The sequence below is a fragment of the Emydura macquarii genome, unplaced genomic scaffold (genome assembly GCF_026122565.2).
Source record: "Emydura macquarii macquarii isolate MOO-44397 ecotype Brisbane River unplaced genomic scaffold, CSIRO-AGI_Emac_v2 contig_480, whole genome shotgun sequence".
NCBI lineage: Eukaryota > Metazoa > Chordata > Testudines > Chelidae > Emydura > Emydura macquarii.
In genome coordinates, this window is record NW_027130617.1 from 3,361,495 (window position 1) to 3,385,702 (window position 24,208).

General features: G+C 41.9%; 1 long non-coding RNA gene across 1 annotated transcript in view; it reads left to right on the plus strand.

Annotated features, from left to right (window-relative positions):
• Positions 1 to 21,028, plus strand: part of LOC137146822 (uncharacterized) — an 81,425-nt gene extending 60,397 nt beyond the window's left edge. Inside the window, exon 3 of the long non-coding RNA XR_010918059.1 lies at positions 20,350 to 21,028. This is a non-coding gene — a long non-coding RNA (uncharacterized lncRNA). The remainder of the gene's footprint in view (positions 1 to 20,349) is intronic.
• Positions 21,029 to 24,208: the final 3,180 nt, after the last annotated feature.

Consider the following 24,208-nt stretch of genomic DNA (forward strand, 5'->3'; position numbering starts at 1 on the left):
TCTAGGCATTTGTGAATCTTTGTTTCCTTGCTTGAGTGTCATGTAGCAGCTGGCATGTTCAGTCTTGAGGTAACTTCCCCAGTATTGTAAATTATATTTTAGTATGTTCTAGCCCCAGTTTGTTTCACTCATTCAGTAAATTCTGGCTTCGTTCTGAAACATTCCTCCTTGGCATCAGCCTCACTAAGGAAAGAAATGAGGCCCTAAACTCATTCTGAAGAAATTCACTATAGCAGATGAAATGAACTGGAGGTAATAGCCCAAGTGTGCACTAAGGGTTAAATCCTCCCCTTTGGGCCCAGCTTAATAGTGAGCTTGGTGCCGGGGTTCTGTGGGAACTTGAGATGCAATCCTCTCTCTGCAGGCCACATTTGTCCAAAGGTTGCACTAAACTCCACTACTCCTTTGTTCTTATACCATGTGGGTAAGTAGTGGCAACTGCACTTGCACTGTTCCCATTTCTCTGAGCCCTGCCCTGCCAAACCTATCTTGCACAATACTGCACAGGGTGTCCCTAAGTTTTCATGGTAAACAGGGTCAAACCACTTTCATAGGCTCCACAAATCGAGGTTCGAGATTGGTCCCTAAGGCAATATTTTTAATCTGAATGCATATACTAGTTGTTTGGATGCTATTAAGAAATATATCCAGTGCATGTTCATGCTTGATTACCACACACAACTGTTCCCAAATTAGGACGTTTTAATTCACTCCTTGTAGGTTGTTAGGCAGGAGAATGCAATGTGTTTTACTGCAAAAACTTTACTTTTAAAACTATTGAAATTGATTAAGTGATGGGATAATGTAAATTATGCAATGAATTATACTTTATTACAGTCACTCATCAGGATTCTCAGTAGCCAGTCAAATCACTTGATTTCCAAAACCCGCTTTCTACATTTTAAAAAGACAACATCACTGTGTCATTCCATGACGTACAGATATTTTTAAGAGCTGAGCACTCCGAAAACAGTTTTGGTTCCTCCCTCTACTTTCATAAGCAGACAAACACGAATGGACTTGACTGAGTCATGCAGCCCAACGGAGTGTGGAGTGGGAGCTGGAGGGCCATTTAACTGACCCTGAGATGCCCTCTAGCAAGTGCATATACTTCCCAACCTCAAACGGTGTTAGGACCCAACTAAAAACAAACCAACCTTGAGCTGGTTGGAATATTTATTGAAAGTAAGAGGAATAGCCTTTAGCTGTGAGGGAACAAACCCAGTCAGACTCTGTGTAGTATCAGAAATACCTTCTGTATCTCTGATGAACCAATAATTGCCATGCTGAGCTACCGTATTTGTAATACTGCCTTCTTGCTCTATCCACTTCTGTCCTATTCAAATGACAACTTATCCAAAATCATGCAGCTTATTTGATCTTTAGTTGAACATGCTTCTCTAATGCAGCTCTTAAGACCTTTCAGTAGTTCCTGATTCAATCTTGACACATTCACCCTGGCTTGTAAGGCCTTTCATGACAGAATGCCTTTTTTACCTGCATACTATGGCTTCTGTTTATACATCTACTCAGACTTTGTGCTCAGTTTCTGGTTTATTTTTAGAACTTATATTTTTACCATTTGCCAGCTCTAAAAATCAGTCCTGGGCCCAGGTTATTCTCTTGTAGTGCAATTGTCTACCTTGCAAAGATCAAACAGGGGTCCTACTGCACTGCACTGCAGTGGCACAGAGACTCTTCTTTCCCTTGGTAGATGCACCTTTGTGCTCTGAATTCTAAGCTAAAAAAAAAAAGTCAGGTCCCTAATGTGCAGCAGAATGGAACCAGAAATAAAGCCCTGGATTGCTAGGCTTCTGCTCTGTAACCACTAGATAACTCTCTCCCTCATTTGAGTTAAGCTGTTAAACATACAACTTTTTGAACACGAATCCCCGAGTTTTGCTCCTCAGAGTGAAGAAATTAAGGGACAGTTCTAGTAAATCATGTGAAGTCAGCTAATTGCTGGACATTTTATCTCCAGAAGTTCTCTTATACTCAGCAACAATAAAACACTTTAAATTCCTCAGTCCCTTCTGTTATCCACATGCTCAGGTCTTGGTCATATAAAACAACAAGTAATATCCTACCTCCACGAGAACATGATGTGTTGACCTCATTGTTACTTTATGGCTTCCGCAGCCTGTTCTCCTTGGGACCACTTTCAAAATTTCAGTCAACTTAACATTTGTTTGATACACTCTTTATTATGAACCTAATAGGGAAGGACCTGGAGGACGTTCAAATCGATCCAAGTGTGAGCCAGAACTGCTAAAGCCATAAGGTAATATACATAGAGGATGCTGCTATACTATACTGTTAGGTAGAGTGAACTCACAAAAACTCAAAATTGGCCTTAACTTGAGTTTGCATCTGTGGACCAGCAGAGATGAAATATTTTGAATTTCTGGGATGGAAATTCTGTTTTTTGACCAGCTTTGCATAACAAACAACAACAACAAAAAACAAAGAGGTGGTGAGCTGACAAGAATTTATAGACAATCCTAAATGTTCTATATTAACTGGCAATGAACAACTCCTCACTGTGATCCTGAGAGCTTGTGCTTGAGCAAACAAAGGAATTTTTTCATTCATGTAAATGAAAACCATTCTGAATTTACTCCTTGTGATTTTCTATATGAACTGGAGAGTTAATGAACTGGTGTGGGACCTGGGACTGGGAGGTTACTTCAGCATGATCTCCACATGCAAAAGATTTTAGTTGTGTGTTTGTGTATAACCATGGCTAGTTGCTCATATTTCCCTGAAAGTTAGTCTCTTTAAAGTGCCTTTTAGGCTCTTTAAAGTGTCTTTTCCCTTTAAGCAACAGACAGAGAATAGGGAGGAGTGCTGCAGGGAGACCCAAACAGCATGTAAGTGATTCTTCCCCCCCCCCCCTTGAACATCAGGGAGACTGAGTAATAGTGAGAGGATAAGTCTGTAATGACTTTAATCAACGTCTCCACAAGATGGCAAGCTTTTTTGGCGTTTAATTTTTTTAAGCAAGACAAAAAAACAAGCTTGTTTCTGTACCTTGTGGGATTTCTGAAATTTGTGTAGCTCTAACTTGAGTGTCTGTAAAAGAAAGCAGAAGCCTAAGAAAATTACTTGTTCTTGTATCTCCTTAGGCATGGTTGAACTGATTCAGAAAAACAAGGAATCCCCCTGAACCACATCCTGTTTCTAGAGTCAAATATGAAACAATACTAGTTAAAAGTCTTGAAATGCTCAGAAAGTATCTTTTATTCCACTTTCCAGAAGTGATCAATTCTGAAGGGCTAAAATATTAAGGTAAACTGTTAAAACTGCGTATTTTGAGCTAGAACAATGAAGTTGAGATTAGAAACTTCATATGGAAATCTGTTCCTGTCTGAGAGATTCTGGGAGGACAGGGTAATTTCAAGAAACATCCAGAATTTGAGAGGCTTATCCAAACTGAATGTGAACTCTGAACCTTTAGAGATTCACCAATCACTAGTTCCTTTAATGGGAACAATTTCTGAGGCAAAAAAAGAGTTGGCCATTGGAGGCTTTTGCTAGTACTAGAATGTTCAGTGATGCCCTAGGTTTGCTGAATCCAGGCTTGCATTCAGCAGCAGTGAAACAAACCAAGGCAAGGTGTTTTGCTAAACAGTTTCCCAGTGACAATGGACATAGCAGCAACTACAAAGCCCTTTCAGCCTTGTGGCAATATGCAGAGCCTTTGGGAGGACAAAGACGCTGTATTGCAAACGATATTATTGTGATGATCTCTACAGTTCACTTGAATTTATTAGTCTGTGGAGTCTATGGACCACATTCAGTGTTGATATAATTTGATGCCACTTCTTTGAAGTCAGTGGAGTTGTACCCGCTTATGCCAATGGCAGTATTGCCAAGCCTAAAAATTCAGAAATCATGAGTCATCCCACAAAAAAAATCATGATTTAAAAAAAAAAATTAAATTTGAGCTGTCTGATTTTTGAACTTTTCGTTCCCAGTCTGTGTGACAATTAGTGCTGACAATTTATAGTGAAATATGATTTTTGCTACCACACCACTATCAGTTAACTTTCTGCCCCAGCCCCCACATCAGCTATGTCTCTCCAGTCCCAACTCAGTTAATTATGTGCTCCAAGGCACTCACATCTGTTCCAGTCCCCATCCCCATATCAATAACCAGTAAGTCTGCTGCTTCCTTGACCCTCAGACCAATATCTGTGGCTTGTTCATCAGTGCCCTCTGCTCCTCTTGGAGATATGGTTCTCCACCCTTCAGAGGACTGGGTGAAGAGCATCTCAAGGGGTTCTTCACATCCTCCCTTTCCAGCTCTGCTATTACAGCATTAGAGAGGAGGAGCGGCACGGGTGATGAATAGGCATTGGCCTATTTTTCACAAGATTGGAGTGCAGAAGAGGGAGCAGAGGCACTTGGGGCTGTTGGACTCTTTCTGCTACCCCTCGCCTCTTGTGAAAATAGTAATTGGCTGCTCCCTCTTCCGCCTCCCATGCAGCCTTAATTCAGCCCCATTGGGTATATGGTTAGGACTGGCAGAATTCAGAGGGTTGATTTATTTCTTTGTCTTTTTGGTTTTTTTTTATAGTTTTGATGGATAACACTGATGTTTATTTTTAAGCATTTTTTATTTTTATCAAAATAAATGTTTACAGTTAGTGAAGCTATGGGCGGTTGAGACAATAATGACAAACGTTGAGATTCAAAGAGTTAAAACCTTATAATACAAAACTTTGCATGTCAAAATACATAAAGTAAATATCATTAAATCAAACCCCAGTAAGTTCTCAAGCAGCATTTTCTTACTTTGCCTATCTGTAAATTTCAGTTATTTTTGATGGAAATATTTTGTTGGTTCCTGTGTGTATGGTGAAATTGACATTTACCAATGTTTATCAACAAAACTGGAATCCTTCCAAGCCTTACCATATAGAATTTAATTACATGATCCCATACTATTCCTCCCCTCCCCCCGTCCCCAGGATTCCAGCCTCATTCAGTGCACAGGATAGATGGTGCTCTCTGAATATGCAACTACTGAATATTTTGTTTTATCCTCATTGTTCACTGCCTGGCCTCCCCATGCCTAATTTATTTCCCTCATGGACTTTCCTAGGATATTCATCACTATAGTATCTGAGTACTTACAACATTAATTAACCTTCACAATACTCCTGTGAAGTGAGAGGATAGTATTCCCATTTTACAGATGGGGAGCTGAGGCAACATGATGGGATGTTCTTCACACTGGTGAACTAGGGGTTAAAGGACATCTCTGGGCTGAAGGAGAATGTGGGCAGTGACTAAGTCCTGGTAAAGGGACAGGCATGTAATGGTTAACCTGACCCAAAGGAAGCCATGGATACAGAAAAGTTACTGAAATGGATGGTGAAGAGCCAGCAACAGCAGGCAACCTAGCAACAGCAATGTCAACTACTACAACAATTGCAGTCCAGCGGGAACAAGTGGCCCAGCAGCAGCAACAGCTACTCTGGGAACTGGCAACGCAGCACCAGGTGCAACAAGAATGCCTTATTCAGCAGGTGGTAGCACTCGTGTAGCCCCAGGAGGCATCTAATTCCATGGTGCCTGGACACTTGGGATGATCCTTCCCACCAGGTTGCCCAACTGGGTCATGGAAATGGGCCCCGGAGATGACTCAGATGCCTTTCTGGTCACTTTTGAACAGGTGGCCACCATGGCACGTTGGTCACAGGAGCACTGAGTCACCATGATAGCCCCATATTTGATGGAACCAGCACCTGATGCATATTGGTGCTTGGGCCCCTAGAGGTGCCTGACTACAGCAAGATGAAGGCAGCCATCCTTCAGTACCTGGACATCAACCCCAAGATGTTCTGCCAGTTGTTCAGAAAGAAGAGATACCCACCAGGAACCCAACCCCAGGTGGTGACCCAATGCCTAAAGGAACTGTGTTGGTGCTGGTTGGATCCCGAGATGCAGACTGGAGTACAGGTGCCAGAGGCTATCATGTTGGAGCAGTTCATCCAGCTTCTTCTGGCTGGTGGGAAGGAGTGGGTGAAATGCCATTGACCATCAGCCCTGGCCGAGGCTGTGATCTATGTGGCAGCTGATAATCCAGCCTTGAAGACACCGAATACAGGGCCTCCAGAACCAGGATACCGACCCCTAGCAAGAGCCATGCTAGGAGGGGCAGCTGAACTGGCTTTCCCCCTTTAGGTTGCCCCCACCCCTAAGGTGGGACCCAGGTAGTGAGGCAGAATGGAGAGGGGACAGGGGTCCCAAGGAGGGAGGTACATCCCACCAGGAGGTCTCATGGCTCTGGGGGGTGAGCCAACCAACCATGACCCCAAAGGGGAACTCTTTTGAGTGTGGACAGGAAGGGCATTTTAGGCAGGAGTGCACCTTAATTGACTGTAGCTATGGATAGCAAGCACCAGAGCTCATAGGTGGGGCCAGGCAAGATGCTGCTGGTATGGGTCAATGGAGCTGAAGTGATGTGCTTGGTAGACTCCAGGTGTAGCCAAACCATTGCATGGGCGAGCTTGGTAGAGTCCCCCAACACATCGGGTGCTCCTCCAGTGCATCCATGGGGACATGTGACCCTATCCTGAAAAAAAGTGCAACTAAGTGTAGGAAGCTACACTGAGACTTTCTGGCTGTCCCTCTCCCTACTGAGCCTCTGAGCCTCCCCTCCCTCTCCTATCCTTCTGTCTCCCTTCCCATTTGCACAGAGCTTCCACATGGTGGGCTTCTGGTTTCCTGGATCCTCTGTAGCCCACTAGCGGGCTGACATGGAACTGGGGCTCCCATGGCTTCTGGACTCACCAGCAACATTCTCACAGGAATTTTTTTAAAATTATTTCTGAAACAATATTGTTGACGTCCTGTTCCACAAGAAGTTTCAAGTTTTTGGAAAATACAGAAGTTAGAAATTTTTTCATACTATTGGAAATTTGTTTCAGCCAACATTTTCCATAATGCATATGCACAAGGTGGAATGAAATAATGTTGCACTAGTGCATTTACTCATTTTGCTATCCATCTTGCACTAGTATCTTCTGGAGAGTTGTGCATCCCTAGGGTGAGGTTTTCAAACACTTCCAAGAGGGCTTGAAAGTATAGTTATTGGATTTCTATAGTAGACTTGCATAGTGTGCAATACGCATTTTTACCATTTAAATTCATAATTCTATTTCAAAGACATAAATGAGAAAAATTATAGCCTGTATTTACCTCCTTTCTATGTATAAATAAAAATTGTTTTATTCCCTATCTTGGTTCTACAGTAGAAGTTGCCAACAAGTCCCCATGTTCTTAGATCAGTGCTGACAAACTTAGAACCTTGTTTACAAATAAGGAAGCAAAAAAGGGAATATTGATTTCCAGTTCTACTGGAAAGTGGATAATACAATCAATTTTTGTCAGTTTGGCTCTAGATTCAGTTTTGCTTTTGTTTGATTGATAGTCAGTCCTAATGCTTGTTATTTTGACTATCAGGCATCAGATAATTTCTCTTGAGATAGTCAAGATCTTTTAACGGGAAGCCTAAGTGAGGAAATAGTCTATAATGGTTCTTAAGGAGACAGGGGTTATTATTTTTACTTCTATAATGGCTGATTTAAGTCACAATGATGGCCAGCAGCCAGGGAAGCAACACATTCTACTGGAAACATGCATTTTCTTAAAAAGGCAAATCACTGAAAGGAAAAATATCCAGTGGGCAATTGAGACTAGACTGTACGAGACAATTGCTGCCTTGAATACAAAGCTTCTCCTACCCACATGGTGCATAGATGGGATGTACCGGCTGCATCAGCCTACAAGACGATACAACCTGCTCCTTCTATTGTGGTATAGGCAGGGTGACATTCTCTTCTCCTCTTCAACTCTGATGTATACCCACGAGGCACATGAAGGAAGCAATCCCTATGCTCCACTAACTGTAGAGACTGTGGCTGTGACTGGCCCTTGTGTGGGGCTTGAATGAAGGATGACTATTTGTGTCCATCCTCCTATGCACCCACACAAAAGCCAGCCGTAGTCTGGCCCTAGATGTTGCATGGAAGTTTTGTAGCATCATCACTAATGTTGATCAGCTCAAAATCAAGATGGCATTCTGTGTTTGATGGAGGTTTAGTGCAATTTGAGTTGTATCAATATCCAGTATCAACAGTATAGTTGATACTGTAGGGCTAGTTCACAAATATAATACTTTCAGTGAAAAGTTTTGAAAGGAATGAAGGAAGTTCATTTGGATTCAACGAATTCCACGGAAGTTTCAAACAAATCGAACTGAACATTTTTGTTTAGTTTCATAGAAAAAGTGTCTCATTTTGGTGGCTTTCCCTCTTTCTCTCCCTTTTATTTCCATTGGAAAATGGGATGGTTGCTGGGGAAAGGAAGGAGGAGAAAAAACCTGAAAACCAAAATAAAGTGAAATTTTTTTCAGTTCAATCAAGAAATATTACAAAAATTTTCCATTAACTTTGAAAGGCTTTTAATTGAAAAATGAATTTTTTTTTGCTAGATCTTGACAGAGGCTAAATGACAGACAAGGGAAAATGTTCATTCCTCACTGCCCATATTTAATTATGGAAAACTTGGAACTGAAGTTGTTGACCTATTCAGAATAGAGGTGGAGGGCTTGATCCTCCAGTATATTACACCGATTTTATATACATTTTACACTGGTAACTGCTTTGCAGTTAATTGAGTTCCACTGATGTAAAACTTAAGGTAACATAGTGGAGAAGCAGGCCCTCTGTGCCTAGTTATTGTGAAGAAAACATTAAGTGATTAATTTAAATACGAATGAATAAAAGTCGGGTCAGACTTAAGGGCAGGCAGCCCAGGCTTGAGGGATGCCAGTCTCAGGGGGCTGTTTTTATTGTTAGTGACAAAAGGGAAAAACATTTAAAATATTCTCATTTTGTAGTCCGTATATGGATTCATTTTTCATTAATCTCCTAGATTTTTCTGGATCTTTGTAGAATCTTGTGGCACCTTCCAGACTTTGAGAACTACATTTTCCTTGAATCTCCTAGAATATAAGGGGCAGGGCGTCATTAGTCAGTCAGTGAGATATAAGATTGAAGTGAAGTGAAAGCCCAGTTGCAATATTGTGAACCTTGTTTGTTTTATTGTGTAATTGTGAAAATATATGCTTGGAGTGGCACCAAAGCCGCTCCTGGCCTGGGCTGCCATTTTGTCTAGGGTGAGCTCTGAGTAAAAGCAATTATTGTAAATATGTAGAAATGGGGAAAACCGCTAAAAAGATAAACTTTCCACTCGAATCATCTAAAATATTAGTATACTATAATTCTGTTCTTTGGTGACTATGTGATAGTTCCATAATATTGAAACCTACAGTAATAGTTATATGTTCAGCCCATGGAGATTCCAATCCAGGACTGAATATAAAAGTACTCAAAATTTGGGGGGCATTCAGATCTGATTAGGCCCATTTAGGAGCTGCAGTGTAGAACTCTGAGTAAAAACATCACTACAGTTTGAAGTTGTGGGGTTTGGATTTGCTATTCAAATTCAGCCCCACGTCTAATGACCAACAACAGTTCAAGACATTTCCTCAATTTTTCCACATAGGATAGCAGACTTGAAATTACAGATGAGCTGGAACCACTTTTGGAAAGTTTGCATCTGAACTTTGTAGCTACAATTTAAACACATTTTATATCACCTCAACATAACCAATGCCCAATGGTTTTTTTTTGGCCTACTCTGCTTTTCTGTTAGGTATCCTGAATTGTTAATATTTCCTTCTTGTCCTTTGCTGTGGGAGGAATATTAAAGTAGTTCTCCCTCCAGTGGTCTGTTGCTTCTACTACGTTGACTGATAATTGAATAATTGAATACATACTTGGCTCCTCAAGATATCGCCTCACTCCACAATCCTGTTTGTGTTTCAGTGCCTGAGCTCAGGCAACAGCCTCTTTAATTGGCTTTGATTTATTGCTCAGAGGTAAATGCAGCTTCTTTGCTCTAAATGATGGTTTTGAATACGGTTATGAGAAAAGTATGAAACCCCCCCCCAACCTTTTCTAAGTTTGAGCTACTTCTGTTAACATTCAGAGCCCAGTCAGAAATTATTTGCATACACACAACTTTTGCCAGAGTTGGACACACAGCTTTGCACTATCTGGAAGTCAAAGATTTAGAGACAATGTTTTTCACTTAGCAGTTTAAGGTTCAGGCTAGAGGTAATGACCTCGGGTAAGTCATGGGGTTGAAGTCTCAGGTTATTTTTCCTGGTTCCTCAGATCAAATAGAGTCAGGAGTGTCAGAGAAGCAATTTTGATTTGATCTCAGGTTACATTTAATAAGCTCGATACCTTTGTCGGCCATTATAAAATTAAAAACTTCTACTATCTCAAAATTATCACTCTAGTAGACTTTGGTCTACTAGATGATGTTGCTTAGTACATTTTGACCCAAATTTTCTTGCAAAGCCATACAATACCCCGATGTGTTATATACATGTTTGTTTCATGCCATTCACACCTATATGTACATGTGCAGTCCTGACTTGAAGGTATGGGTCAAGGGAACTGCACACCTAGGTCAGGCCCAGCAAAAGACCATGTATATTTTTTCCACTCATCCCTTTGAAAGGCCACGGCTTTCTGAACTTATCTGAATTACTTGAAACTACTTTATTATCTGCTATTTCTCTTCATATTATGTGTGGCTAGTTTTAAATGGGAGATCTGTTTTCTTAGGAGAGAAATCTCCCCAGCTTGTAGTCTTACCTTCTGCAATTCTTGGAGTTGTTGCTGCTAGGTATGGATTCAGTTGTTACAAATTGAGCTTTTCAAGTCTCATATGAGCAGATTTTTAGTTTTACAAGAGAATATCCTCCCATTCCCACCTCTGGGAATGAGCGGAGTTCTGCTCTGCTCGCATCACACAGAGGTGTAGTGTCTGCGGCATGTACACCTTTGGTTGGCAAAAGGAGGCATGTGTTACTACTTAGTGATTCTATACTAGGAATACTACCATCTGGAATTTTCTGAACTGTTCTTCTTCGGAGTTACTTTAATTTTATGTTCTTCATATTTGAGCCTCATTATTACTTAATTTTAGTAGCAGGACCCCCAAGAGAACAAAAGAAAGATTCTCTAAAGAATTGCCTATAGTTTAGAGAGCTAGCCTAACCATTTACCTGGTACTGCTATTTCTCATAATTAGAAGAATATTAGTTAGAGTGTTTTGCTTGATACCCTACACCTGTGCTTTTTTGTATTAGACAGCCGTACCACTGATCAGTCATGAGTCTAGCAGATCCTTCATAAAGTTTTCTTTATCATTTGGTCTCCTCATATCCTTAAGGTTAAAGCTTTACTTTCCAAATAATCAGTCTGGTCATGGTAAGCACCAATCAGCAGAAAGCACTGATGAACAACCCAGAACACTGTACAATTGTTTGATCAATACAACTATGCAAAGCAATGCTAACTTTAACTTGGTGAGTATTTTTTGTGTGAAACACTGAGCTTTTCATCAGAATTTGCCTGATTCTTATGCAGAATGAAATTTTAGTACTTATCTGTTATGTCAGATGTGACATTTTGCCTAGGGTAAAAAAAAATCAGCAAATGTCCTATTTTCACAAAGAATTTTACCATTTTTGGTGTGAATCTTTTTTTTTTTCTTTTAAAAAACAGTGAACAGGCAGTTTTCCATCTTTTCAAACTGCCCTTTGTTTTCTATGCAGATCCGTGAAAATTCAAGGAAAAACTGTAATATGTCTTACTTCTTGTAAAAGTGGCAGAAATATTTTAATTTTCCCAGCAGTTATATTCTCCCTACCTTCCCGCCCACCAGCTCTATACTTTCGCTTATTGAAGATTGTGAGATTTTCCTCATATGCCCAGTTCCATCACACATTTATTTTCCCCTAATATGTGGATCAGATATACTAAATGGGGGAAAAACCTGAGTTAATGTTCAAAGCAGGAGAGGTCCTAGTTCAGGGCCAGATCTACAGCTGGTATAAATCAGAATAGCTCTATTGACATCAGTGGTAAAATGATTTTTGCCAACTGAGGATTTGTTCCTGTCAGTTTGTGTGGGGAAAAGTATTCGATTTAGCTTAAAAAGGGCCTGAAGCAGTGTAGTACAATGTTCTTATCTCCCCCTGAAGTCAGTGGGTATTTGGAGTACACAGGAGCTTGCAGTATCAGGCCCAATGTATAAGGATTGGCAGAACTTGCACCCGGGGCAGCAGACCCACCAGGTAATGGACACCGTCACACAGTCACTCAGTGGCAGCTCTAACCCAGTTGCTCCCAGCAAATCAGCAGATGTTCAGAAGTTCTGCCTGAGAAACCTGATTGGCAGCTGTCTTGGAGGCTCCCAATTGACCCCTTGTCCACATATAAGTCCATGGGGCATACCAAGAAGTGTCCAAGCAACAATCACTGACTCTGCTTCTTTGCTCCTGGCATCAACTTCAGAGATCTGCTGGCATCAACTTTGGCTCTGACTCTCACTCTGGACCTGGAATCCTGACAAGTTCTGACCTTGGCCTGGAAATCTGACCTAGAGCCCCACCCCAGGACTGTTATAGAAAGGGAAGAAAGTTTTCCCAAATCAGTTTGGCCTGAGCCTTGATAATGGCTTGATAATAACATGCTAATCATTTTAAAGCTCCCCATTAAAGATGAATAACTCTTGTTTTGGAAACACAAGTCATAACCATATAACTCTATGTGGAAGTGCTAACTCACAGCTGGTATCCATGTGTGAATGTTTTCTCATCACAATTAATATATAGTTTCATATAAACATATGTTTCTTCCTTTATAGATGCCAGAATAAAATAATGCAGGCTGTCCAAAAAAAAAACAAAAACCAAAAACCCCAAACACCCCCCCCCCTCCAAAACCCCCAAACCCAACCAAAAGCTTAGCCCCAAATCTTTTTCATAGCTGACTTGTATCTAGTCCCTGCTTCCAGGTAATAAGAAACCACAAATACAATCTTTATGCCCAACTTTTCCTAGCTTCTGATAATAAAATTCTTGAGGTTCCTAGTTTCTTTTCAATACATGCTTGAGCTTCCTGTAACCTTTGTTCATTCTGGTATTCTTTGCAGGGTACTCATATCTCCTTGAACTTCAATTTAGCTAAACTTTTATCTTAATTTCCAGTCCCCTTGCTTTTAAACACCTTTTCAAATCTTCTCATGGCATTGGTAATCTGAAATTGCTAATTTATGGGGTCTCAAAAGTGCCTGGTAGAGAACAAATAAAGAGTCATCATGAAAACCTGTAAATGATCCTACCTCACATTTTGTACCCGATCGTATGTGGAACCACTGTGGACTTCTGGAAGCAAGGATTGGGACCAGCATTAACACCACAGTGTTCTGTCATACCTGGGAGAAACATGTAGGGCTCAGAGTTTCCAGGAAGGCTTAAAATAAATGGTTGAAATCTACTGTAGAACCAAAAGAACTTGATCTCAGTTAGTCCAGTGTAAACTCAGAGTAACTGTGTAAATCAGTAGTGTTACTCTGGATGTATTTTGGCCATAACTAATTTGATTTGTGCTAGCTAACTAATCTGGCCCATCACCTCTACTCAGCCATTAATTCAGTTAAATCCAATGGGTTAAATCCTAAAATGCTTACCTGAAAGCAAATGGTGATTTCCTGAGTGAGCACCCAGTAAATCTACACATTTCTGAGAGGTGACCCTCAAAAGGTTTTTATAGGTACTGATTCAATCTGGATTAGCATAAAAAGTGTAATCTTCTTACCTGAGCCTTTTCTGAACTATCCAGCTCCCTTTAATCTGAAAAAATTGGGCACATAGAACAGAGTTTAAGGCCAGAAGGGACCACCAAATGATCTAGCCTGATCTTTTATATACCCCAGGCCACAAAAATCATCCAACACCCACATACTAAACCTCAAAACTGAAATTAGACCTAACTATTACAGCCCTCAGAAGTGTAAACTATTGTGTGCCACAGGCGGAGACGGGGAGGGGGGGGGGGGGACGGACGGGGGACGGAAGACTCAGCACATCTGCTCTAGTCCTGGCAAAAACTGGGAATACCAGTGGCAGAAGGAAAAAAAAATAGATAAATGGGGGAAAAATAACCTTATTATTGCAAATCTTTAAAGGGTTCCATTTCAATTTGGAATGAAGATGTTGAAGACGGAGGGTGAAGGGGTTTGTGACTGGAATGAATGAGTCAGTTTAAGTATTCCTATTTAAACATTTTCAGTGTTACTTTCAGTGGCAAATTGTGCTCCCTCCATGTCAGTGGAAAGCTCTGAACACAGAGGGAATCGGTTCCATTCTGTTGCACAGGATAGGGATAGGACAGGCCTGGGGAGCCTGGGCAGAGGGTCTGTAAATCTTATGGAGCTATGCACTGTGGGCCTCCCCAATACAAGGCTGGGGTTGGAGGAATCCCCTGCAGAGGTGGTGAGTTCAGCAGTTGTAGGAGACAGTTGTGACTGAACTTGAAAGGACTTGAATTTGAAGGGAGGAGTCCTTCCCTTGAGGATCCGTATGAACTTGTTGGTGCACAGTTCCATTGCTGAGTGCTAAGGGGGTGATTTTGCTTTTGGGAACTAGTGTTTAAATCATGCTTCAATTATTTTTAACCAGATTTACATAATAAAGTAATTGCAAAGAATACATGACTGCTTCCAGGAGAGACATTTTTGAGATGACTTAATATATTATTTCATTCTCTCCTCTTCCCCTTCTTCCTCTGCCCCAGAGTATCCCTATTCTTTTGTGGGGTTTCTGCTTCATGGTCATAAACATTTGCTACTTACATACTGTGCTATCATTATAGTATATAACCTCCTGGACGGTACTTATATGATGCCCAATACCATAGTACTGGAGGACTTGCACTCTATATTGTAGTTATCCTCACACTCCTGTGAGGAAAGGAAGTGCTATTATCCCCATTTTACAGATAAGGAATTGGACCAGAGAGAAATTAAATGACTTATCCAGCATCATATGGGAAGTCCACAGTGAATCCAGGTCCCAGACCAGCACGCTAACCACTGTACCATCCTTCTCCCACACAGAGAACTTAATTACAAGCTGGGATCAATTTCGATTATGGGTTTAGACAGCTGCTAAGAACAGATGATCACTATATTTTGGGCTTGTCTCTTATTAGCTTGGATCACAAACCAACAGACCAATCCTTTTCAACACAATGAGCCTCCCAGAGAAAAGCGAAGTTGAGAGACATATAATAGGAAACAATTTTGTGCACCATTCTGCTGCTGAAGGATATACTTTCCATTGGTGAGTGGCATTTAAATCCGATATCTTACCATCCTGAGTCTTCCCTTCTCCCAGGAGAGTTCTGGCCCCCAGCTATTTACCTAGCTGGGGCAGTGTCTCACCACACCCAGCACTTTTTGGGCCACAGAACCTCTTAGCGGGGCTGCAGACATACTCAGCACTGACTCAGTTTCCCAGGCGAGGGTTTACCTCATTCAACCACTGAGCCTGGTTATGGTAGGCTGTACATGACCCTTTGTATTCAACCCTGTTACAACATTACAGAAAGCAACAAGAGAAAACTTTCCACAATCAGAATCTCAGAACATCCTTTAGGGTCCATAATGACTCAGGCTTCAGGCAGAACAATGGGATTCATCACACCCACATCTGTTCACATGCTAGCTCCTGATCAGGCACCCCCTTATGTCCTTTGTCACGGTGTGCATCACTCACTGCCCGGCTGGCGGTCTTGGGGATTAGCTCGAGGCTGGCAGTGCCATCCACAGCTTGCACGCCATCACTGTATTTGGCCTGCAGCCCATCTCACAGCCTCAGGAATCAGAGCATCCTCTTTGTGGCTCGGCCCTCTGATCATGTCACTGTCTGTGTTTTCCTCCCGTTGGGGTGACGGGTTAGCTCCTAGTCCAGCCACTTCCCCAGTGGCAAGTGGGAGGGAGGAGGGATCCAGGCCCACCCACTACTCCCAGCCCAGACCAAGGCCCCTGTAGCTAACAGCTTTCTACTGCACCTCCAATGCCTTTCACAGGTGCTGTGTCTCCCTAGGCCACATCCCCATGGCCCCAGCACCCTCTTTGACTTTCCTCAGGGCCTGCATCTACCAGGTCTCTGCAGCCAGCCACGCGCAACTCGCACTCCCCTGCTGTCTGCTAGCAGTTGTTCTGTCCAAGGTGCTGCAGGTCTCTCAGCCTGCTACAGCCACAGTTTTTCTTCCTTGAACTCCAGGCAGTGTCTGACTGGGCTCTGCCCAGTGCCCTGCTGTTCTTTTTATATGGGCCTGGTGGGCCACGATTGGCTGCTCCTCACAGCCCCTCGCCTATTGGCTGCTTTCTCCACAGCCTCCCCAGGGCTCTATTAACTTTTTCTCTGTTAGTGTGAGACAGATGCCCCATCACATCCTTTCTGCTGGATCCCAGGGTATGAATTGACCCTCTTCTCCAGTTTGAGGTGCCTGCATTTGTTCTGGTCAGCTAGCTTCTGTTACTCCAGCTCTGCCTCCTCACTCTGACACCTGGCTTTCAGCTCCATACATCTCTCCTCCCAGAAGCCTTTTCTACCCCAGCATCCACAGCTCTGAACCTCTCACCATTGCTGGTGTCTCTGCTGCATTGTCTGGGGAACTATCTACCTGGTGTCCTGCATAGTCTGCAGGAGGAAAAGGAGATCCCTTCTGGCCCCCATTCTGCTTGATGGCATAAGAGTGCAGAATGGCCGCTAGCTCCGATTTCTCCTGATCAGCTGCTGATAGATCTCACTATGCACACAGCTCTCCTAACCGCTTCTTGGCGAGCATATGTTTCTTTGCTCATCCTGCCTTTTCTCTACTTACTCACCTTTATACTTGCCTTTGTTCTATTTCCTTTACCCGGCATAAAAACACAGAAAATAACAAAATTGGAACCTTTTTGACTGTTTCCAGACTTCTCAGGCTGTGAATCACTTAAAAATCTAGTTTACTAGTTCTTGAAGTGTGAATCCCAGCTAACCAGCAAACTGTGTGTAAATCCTGCCCCATCTATGCCCCTGCAATGCTTTCTCAGGGCATCCATAACTGTAAGTCACCTTATTACCCTTCTGCCTCAATGTGAGAGAGATTTGTTGGTCCTATACTGTGCAACAGATGCCTGCTATCCCAGTCTGTAAGTCATCCGAACAAATTCCTCGGGACTATGCCAGTCCAACCTTTAACCTTGGTATACTTGGAGTTCCCAAGCACCCTGAAAAAATGTTTCTCTGCAGCACCCTATCCCGGACAGTGGATGCCCACAGAATTACCAAGTCCACTGCTCTACAGAGACAAAGTACACACCAGCCTGTTTGCTCAACTGAAGATGCTCACCTCACTATAGAATAATAGCACTGAGATGAATTTACAATAAAACAAGAATACATTTATTAATAAAGAACAGAGATTTAAGTGATATGAAGCAGAGATAATAGAAACAGAAAATGTTAAGAATAAAACAAAAGACTGAAGTGCTTCTGAGAGTCCACATATAACCTTAGCAAGCTGCAAGCTTTATCTAAAGCTATTTTCTCACCTACAGTTACTTTTCAACATAACCAACCCACATAGCTGGGGATCCACTGTTCATAGATGCAAAGAGTGCTGACCTCTTTGTTCCCTTAGTGATGGATAACAAAATGCCTTTTTGCTTCTCCTGATACTACCCAAAGTTCATTGTTTTTGCTCCAGAGTCAAGATGATCCCCTTGGGTTCAGACTGTGGTATGTCTTCTGGTTTGCTGACACCAGGCTATTTCCTCAGACTCCTGACAACTGGTGTTTACCTCAGATGCAAATGAACCACCCTTTGTCTCTGGCATCATCTCGCTCAATTTACATTGGAGACATATGTAAGCAGGAGAATGGGCCCGCTATTGTGGGGAACTTTCCTTGCTTGTACACTACCCTGGTAGAGTTGGCTAGCAAAAGGATCTGAGTCCTTTCTCCCACTCTCTTTACCCAGAGGCCCACCTGACCTCGAGGACTCCCCTCCCATTCTCCTGTGTAGTGGGGTGCCTGTAACCCCGACAAGGCTGGGCCCAGGATTCCTGGGGCTCAACCCCCAATCTTGCCGTGGTCCCTTAGGGCAGGTGCTAGGGTGTCCCCACTCCGGGGTACTAACTCTGCACTGGGCGCTTCCCTGACCCGCTGATCACTGCATACAATGCAAAGCAATACAATTTATTACACAAACAGCAATCAAATCAAATAAAAAAATAAGAAAAGAGGAGAAAGGTTAAAGGAAAATACCCAGCACTGCCCCGGGCACGGGGCACCACAAACAGTGTCTCTGGGGTTCACAGTCTGTCACACGTTGCAGGCCCACTGTCCAGGCCCTGACTACGCTGCAGGGATGCAGAGTCAGACCCCTGCTCTGCCATTAGCCACACACTCCCAGAGTCCCCTTTGTTCTCCGCAGCTGCTCACCTCACACCCAGCTCCAGACGGCTCCTGCCCCAGCTCGCTCTGCTCAGTGCAGCTGCGCTTGGCTCTCTGGGATGCCCCTCTGGCTCTGCTGCTATGGGTCAGGTCAGCTCGGCTCCATTCAGCTTTCTGTGCTCCTCTTCCAGCGGCAGGCTCCTTTGTCCTTAGCTCTGGTCAGCTCTGCCCAGGCATGGCCAGGCAGGCAGCTCCAGCTCATAGGGAGGGCTGGGCTCCCTCCACCCTCCTGGCTCCTCATTGGCCTGCCTGCCCTATCAATCAGGCTGACCTGAGTTGGCCTCTCTCCACTGGCCCTGGGGGCTGTCCATCCAGGGTCCTGCTTCCTCCAGAGATGGCCAACCAAAAAGACCCACTAAGTTTCAGTAAGGGGCTAATAGACCCCTTAAACATAGGCAAAACCGTGTTTCTTTGTCTAGGACAAACTCGTTTATCAACTCTGCCTCCAAAACATATTTTAGGTACATGTTTCCAGCATACAGCCATAACTCTTTTCATACCATCCAGCCATCACACAATACTATTAATGACCTGCGTGTCATCAGCTTACATGTGATACGTCACACAATAACCTTTATAGATAAATATTATGACAGCAATATTTTGAGTCCAGTGAGTGTGTCAGGCCTGATATAAGGTACAGTACAGTGGGCCCTCCACCAGCTGTCACTGATGGATTCTTAGGGTCATAGGGTTATAATCCCATGCTTGGTGTGCTAGACCACACAATCTCTATCGAAGGATGCTACTGACAGACAAGTGCCAAAATGCAGAGCATAATTGAAGCCTGCATGTGATTTGTTACTTTAAAGAGTGACTTCCCTGCTCTGTGTTTGCATGCACAGATCTGTCTATCTGCTTACAAAATGTGAATTTCTTAGGCATAAATCTTTAGAATTATTTGTATAGTCCTTTATCAAAATGTATGCATGGCAGTTTTGCTTTATTTTTTTTCTCTAGTAGATTGGCTGTCTTTTTTTTTTTTTTTTTTTAAATAAACCGGAATACTTCCCCTAAGGAGTTAACTAATATCTCTCTGAAACATTCTGAGGGCAAAATTGAAAAGTCCTCAATATATGTCCCTGATTTTCTGACTTTATTGCTTATTTGTTTAGTCTGATGGGAATACGTTTTTTCTATTGTGGTTGAAGAAGAAAAGAAGATTTTGCGCTCCCATGGGGAAAAAGCTGTTTTCATTGGCATTTTAGTGAAATATTAAAGGTAAAGTAGCTTTGGAGGGACATACTGTAAAGGCTGTCTTAGTGATCAGAGAAGCGCTGGAGTGAGGAAAGGGACAGCTAAGTGTGTAGGTGGAGAGATGGCCTATTTGTGCAAAGGTATGCATAACCAAAGTTATGAATTGGTTGCAGATGGAAGTTGGCAAGCAAGAAAAGTGGAACAGAATTATATTGACATCCCTGTGTTGTCTAAAGACCACTACAAGACCATTAGTATTGTTGCATAGCCAGCAGGGAGGTGCTGTCAGGGTGAGATTTTACTTAGGCAACTGGTATTGATTTTGGGTCTGCAGCCAGGATGTAGGAAGGAAAAGATTCTTTTTGCCATGTCCATATTCATGGGCTACAAAGTGCTGTATCTGAAGCAGAAATGCAGATCGAGAGTGGTTTGTTTTACTTCAATATTATTTTAGATGCAAAATAATTCCTCTGAATTATCCTTTATACTTCCTGTCTTTTGTTAGCTTCTCTTTCACCACCTCCCTTTTCAATTCTCCTGTCAGGCCATTCTGAAATGTGTAGTTAAAGGATCCAAAACATTTGGGGATAGATGTCAATATCACTCTGAGCAGTTTTCTTTTTTCGTATCTAAGAATTCTGACTGACTCGTCAGTGCTCCAGATTGATAACCCTAAAGACTGATTGTTCTTTGTTTATCCACACTAGATACAATATGGACTGCAAGTTTCTCCAGGTTGCTCTGCCGATGATCTGGGAACCAACAGTAGGGGCTTGTTCCAAAGCTCACTGCCGTCCAAAGGAAAGACCCTAGATGATTCAGGGCACTCACTCCTGAAACTGACATTGCCAATAAGATTGCCAAACTGTGGTTCAGTGATGTGGAAATTTGTCTATTGGATTACGCTACAATCTTATTTCAAATAGACCATGAAATAGCCATCAGATGGGTAGCATGCTCTATGCTCTATGTCCCATTATCAATCCTCCCTCTACAGTGTATATTCAAGGTTGTTTCAATGTAATTATTACTACCTATTTTAAGGGGTTTATAAGATGTTAAAAAAACCTGGCAAAGTGAAGTTTCAGACTAAGAGAAAAATGTTGTTTGAAAAAAGTGAATATTTAGCTTATTATACTATCGCTTTGCTAGAGGAAAAATAAATCTGAAGTAAAAATATTTTTTTTTCACTCTTCAACAATATATATTATATAATATGTTGTGTACATTTGATAATAAATATGTATAATATAGTAAAAAACAAACCTGGCTAATGGGACTTTTCCATAAAAACAACCAAAAACAACAGCAGTGACAATTATTAAAGCCTTAGAAATGTGTATAATAAATAAAACAATAATAATTACCTATAAGAGATTAATGAGATATCTCATGCTATTCCTTCCCTGTTCTTCTATGCATTTATTTTCTTCCTTGCTGCTTAAATGTCACTTGCTATTAATTCAATCAGAGATTATTATTATGGAGGTTAGCTCTGAAAAGTTTTCTGCTTCCAGGGGATAAAATGAAAATATTCCTTGGGGAATTTTGCCCTTTAATTATAGATAATTTTATTACAAATTGGTTTTGATCATTGAGGCACCGGATTAAACCACAGCTTTTACTGTGGTCAGTTTTATTAACACTGCAGATTCTGTGTGGTTCACAGTGCAGTGGCTTTCTTTGTATCTTGAGTGTTTGTCTGCTGCTTCATTATTTATCCATTCCCTTAGTTTTAGCCAAGTATCTGATTAGAAGTGATGTGAAGCAACTATTGTGTATGGAGAAAAATCTGACACAAGTTAACAGTGATCTATTTGTGAAATTCTTATTTTTTATTATGTATTGTTGCTATGTATGTAGCATCTGTGAATGGGGTGAATCCCTCACTGCTTTCAAATCTACACGCATAGTTAGTGGGTTAGGCCCAGATCCACAAAGGTATTAGATATCTAACTCCCATTGAAACCAAATTAGACACCTAAATGCCCTTGAGGATCTGGGCCTTCATGTTCTAAGTAGTTGGAACATTTTTGTTGAAATGAAATTGACAAAAAATAGTAACTTCTGTGAAATTTTTCATAATTTAAAGAAATGTTTTCTAACCCACTCTAATTCTTAACTGAAGGACAGGAACAGTTGAGCCTCTGTTTAAACCTTCTCCTGTGTTCTTCTGACAGAACACCTCTCTATGTACTCTAGTCCAGTGTTTCTCAACCTTTTAAGAAGCAAGTACTCACTAACTTCTGAAAATTTTAATAAGTACCCCAACACTCAATTTTCCATGGGATTTTATATTTATAGACTAATGTGAGCCATATGTTGGAAGAAGGGCTGAGTATATAAATCCGTGATATGACAGATGTCAGATCTAGTGTGGGTTGGGCTACCACCTTTACACCAGAGGTGCACAACTCAAGTATATACCTGGGCTAGCGGTGATGTTGGCCAAAGCTAGGAGGCTTTGAGCAGCATGCCAATGCTGGGGAATATAAAGTGCCGTGCCAAATTTTTGCCATAGATTTGAGAGGAGGAAGGGGTGAGAGAGAGACAGGGAAGGTGTGTGAGAGAGAGAGAGAGAGAGAGAGAGAGAGAGAGAGGGTAACTGGTAAAATCTGGGGCTGTCATAGAGCCGTGAAATTGACAAGTTTTCTGGGCACTGGGCTTTGAGCCAGGGAGGGGGACTGCCACCTGAGCAAGTTGCAGGCGGCTGCCACCTGGCTGCCAGCCCAGGAGATGGGTGACTGACACCCAGTGCAAGCTGGGACAGAGGAGGTTTCCATGCCGGCTGGGACCCAGGGATGTGGGCAGGCGGCTGCTGACCATCTTCAAGCTGGGGCGCTGGAGGCTGTCCCTTGGCTCAAAGGTGGGGCGCAGGTGGCTGCCACCCAGCTGCGAGCTCAGCTCACCTGGGAGCCGGGACCGGGTGGGAAGCGGGCTGCTGCTGCCTGGCTTCCCCAGCTCACCTCCCCTTCACTCTGTTTTTCCCTGGGTACTCCCTGCCTGTGTCTTGCATACCCACAGGTTGAGAAACTATGCTCTAGTTGGCTCTGCCTTACAGAGTCACATGCCAAGCCTTTTTATACTACCATTTTGGTGTTAAAAAGACTCATCTGATCTTACTGCAGGGTGAGTTTGCAGAAATAATAATCTTGCCTGTCTGTGGAGCACATCAGGGTGAGAAGAAATTTGCATCTTCAGATAAGCTATTTGTTACAGATTGTTCACTCAGGTTTAATGTATAATCAGACATGAAATTTAAAGGATGGTGCTAAATTTAACCATAACTTTGCGTTTCTGCATAACAACCCATCCTTTATCTGAATTCTATTTATCTAGACTGAAAACCATTCAGGGGTGGGACCTTCTTTTCTTAGTCTCTGTAAAGCACCCGACATTTTTGGCACTATATAAATAATAGATTTGCAATGCTGTAAGTGCAACATGGCTTCATAAAACCTAAGTATGAGGTTAGCTTTTAAAGAAACTGGAACACTTTTTAAATGGTTTTGAAAAAAGTAAGTTTTGACTTTCCACTAATGCAATTTTGTGAAGTTTTCATCAGTACAAATGTAAAATTTTGCAAAAGAACAGAAGAGAAGGAATTTTGAGTTTTTTGTTTTAATTGGATGCTACTTACCTTGTAAGCTTGTTGGGACAAGGACTCTCTTAAAGTGCCTGGCATAATGGGGCCCCGATCTCAGTTTGCCTCTAGATTGTACCTTAATATAGAGAAATAATTTGCATTGCACATTTTTTGCAAAAATATTGAACTTTCAAGGCAGTTTTAAGTTTTACTGGGAGCATTTGGCAAAGCCAGAAGCTTTCTTCAATTCAACTGGCCCTCACTTACAAACAAATACCGAGGTAAATTGTCATCATAATGCCTTGCATACAGGTTTGAAGCTGAAGATCTTGAATTTCTCAACCTGGATTTCCCTAGAAACAGGAGTACAATATCTTACCATTATTCAGATCCTGCTTCTAATTTTAGAAATATGTGCGGTATTCCCAGTAATTTCTGTGCAGAATCCCAGCTCTAAAACAGCTGACAAGCAGCTGTTCATAGTTCAGTACAATGTGTACTGTTTTCCCCTGTACTGGTTGATAGTTAATGGTTAAATATAACCTGCAGGATATCCATTTATTCACAAGGACTTTTGTCTTGGAACTGAAGGAAATGTTAACAATGCAAGACGATCAATTTAATTCTTCCACTCCAGTGACAATGGAAATTTCTGTCTAACTCACGGTCTGTCAGATGGAAGCTTCCCGTTCTATGATTTCTGAGCTTAACACTTAGTCATATAGGTACTTTATAATAATAGGTGATACTTTTAGACATGCAAATAAAAAAGGAGTAAACATTGTTTAGAGAGAGCTCTGCAGAAATTTCTAGATAGTTTTCAGGCTCAGTTGTAACTTCATGTATATTCGTTCATACTAGTGTGTATATAACATTTTGGAAAACTCCACTAACAAACATATATGTGCCAGTACAATAATAGATTTGTCAAGGGTATGTTTTAAGGTGTGACATTGTATGTGAGATTGGGCTCAAACTCT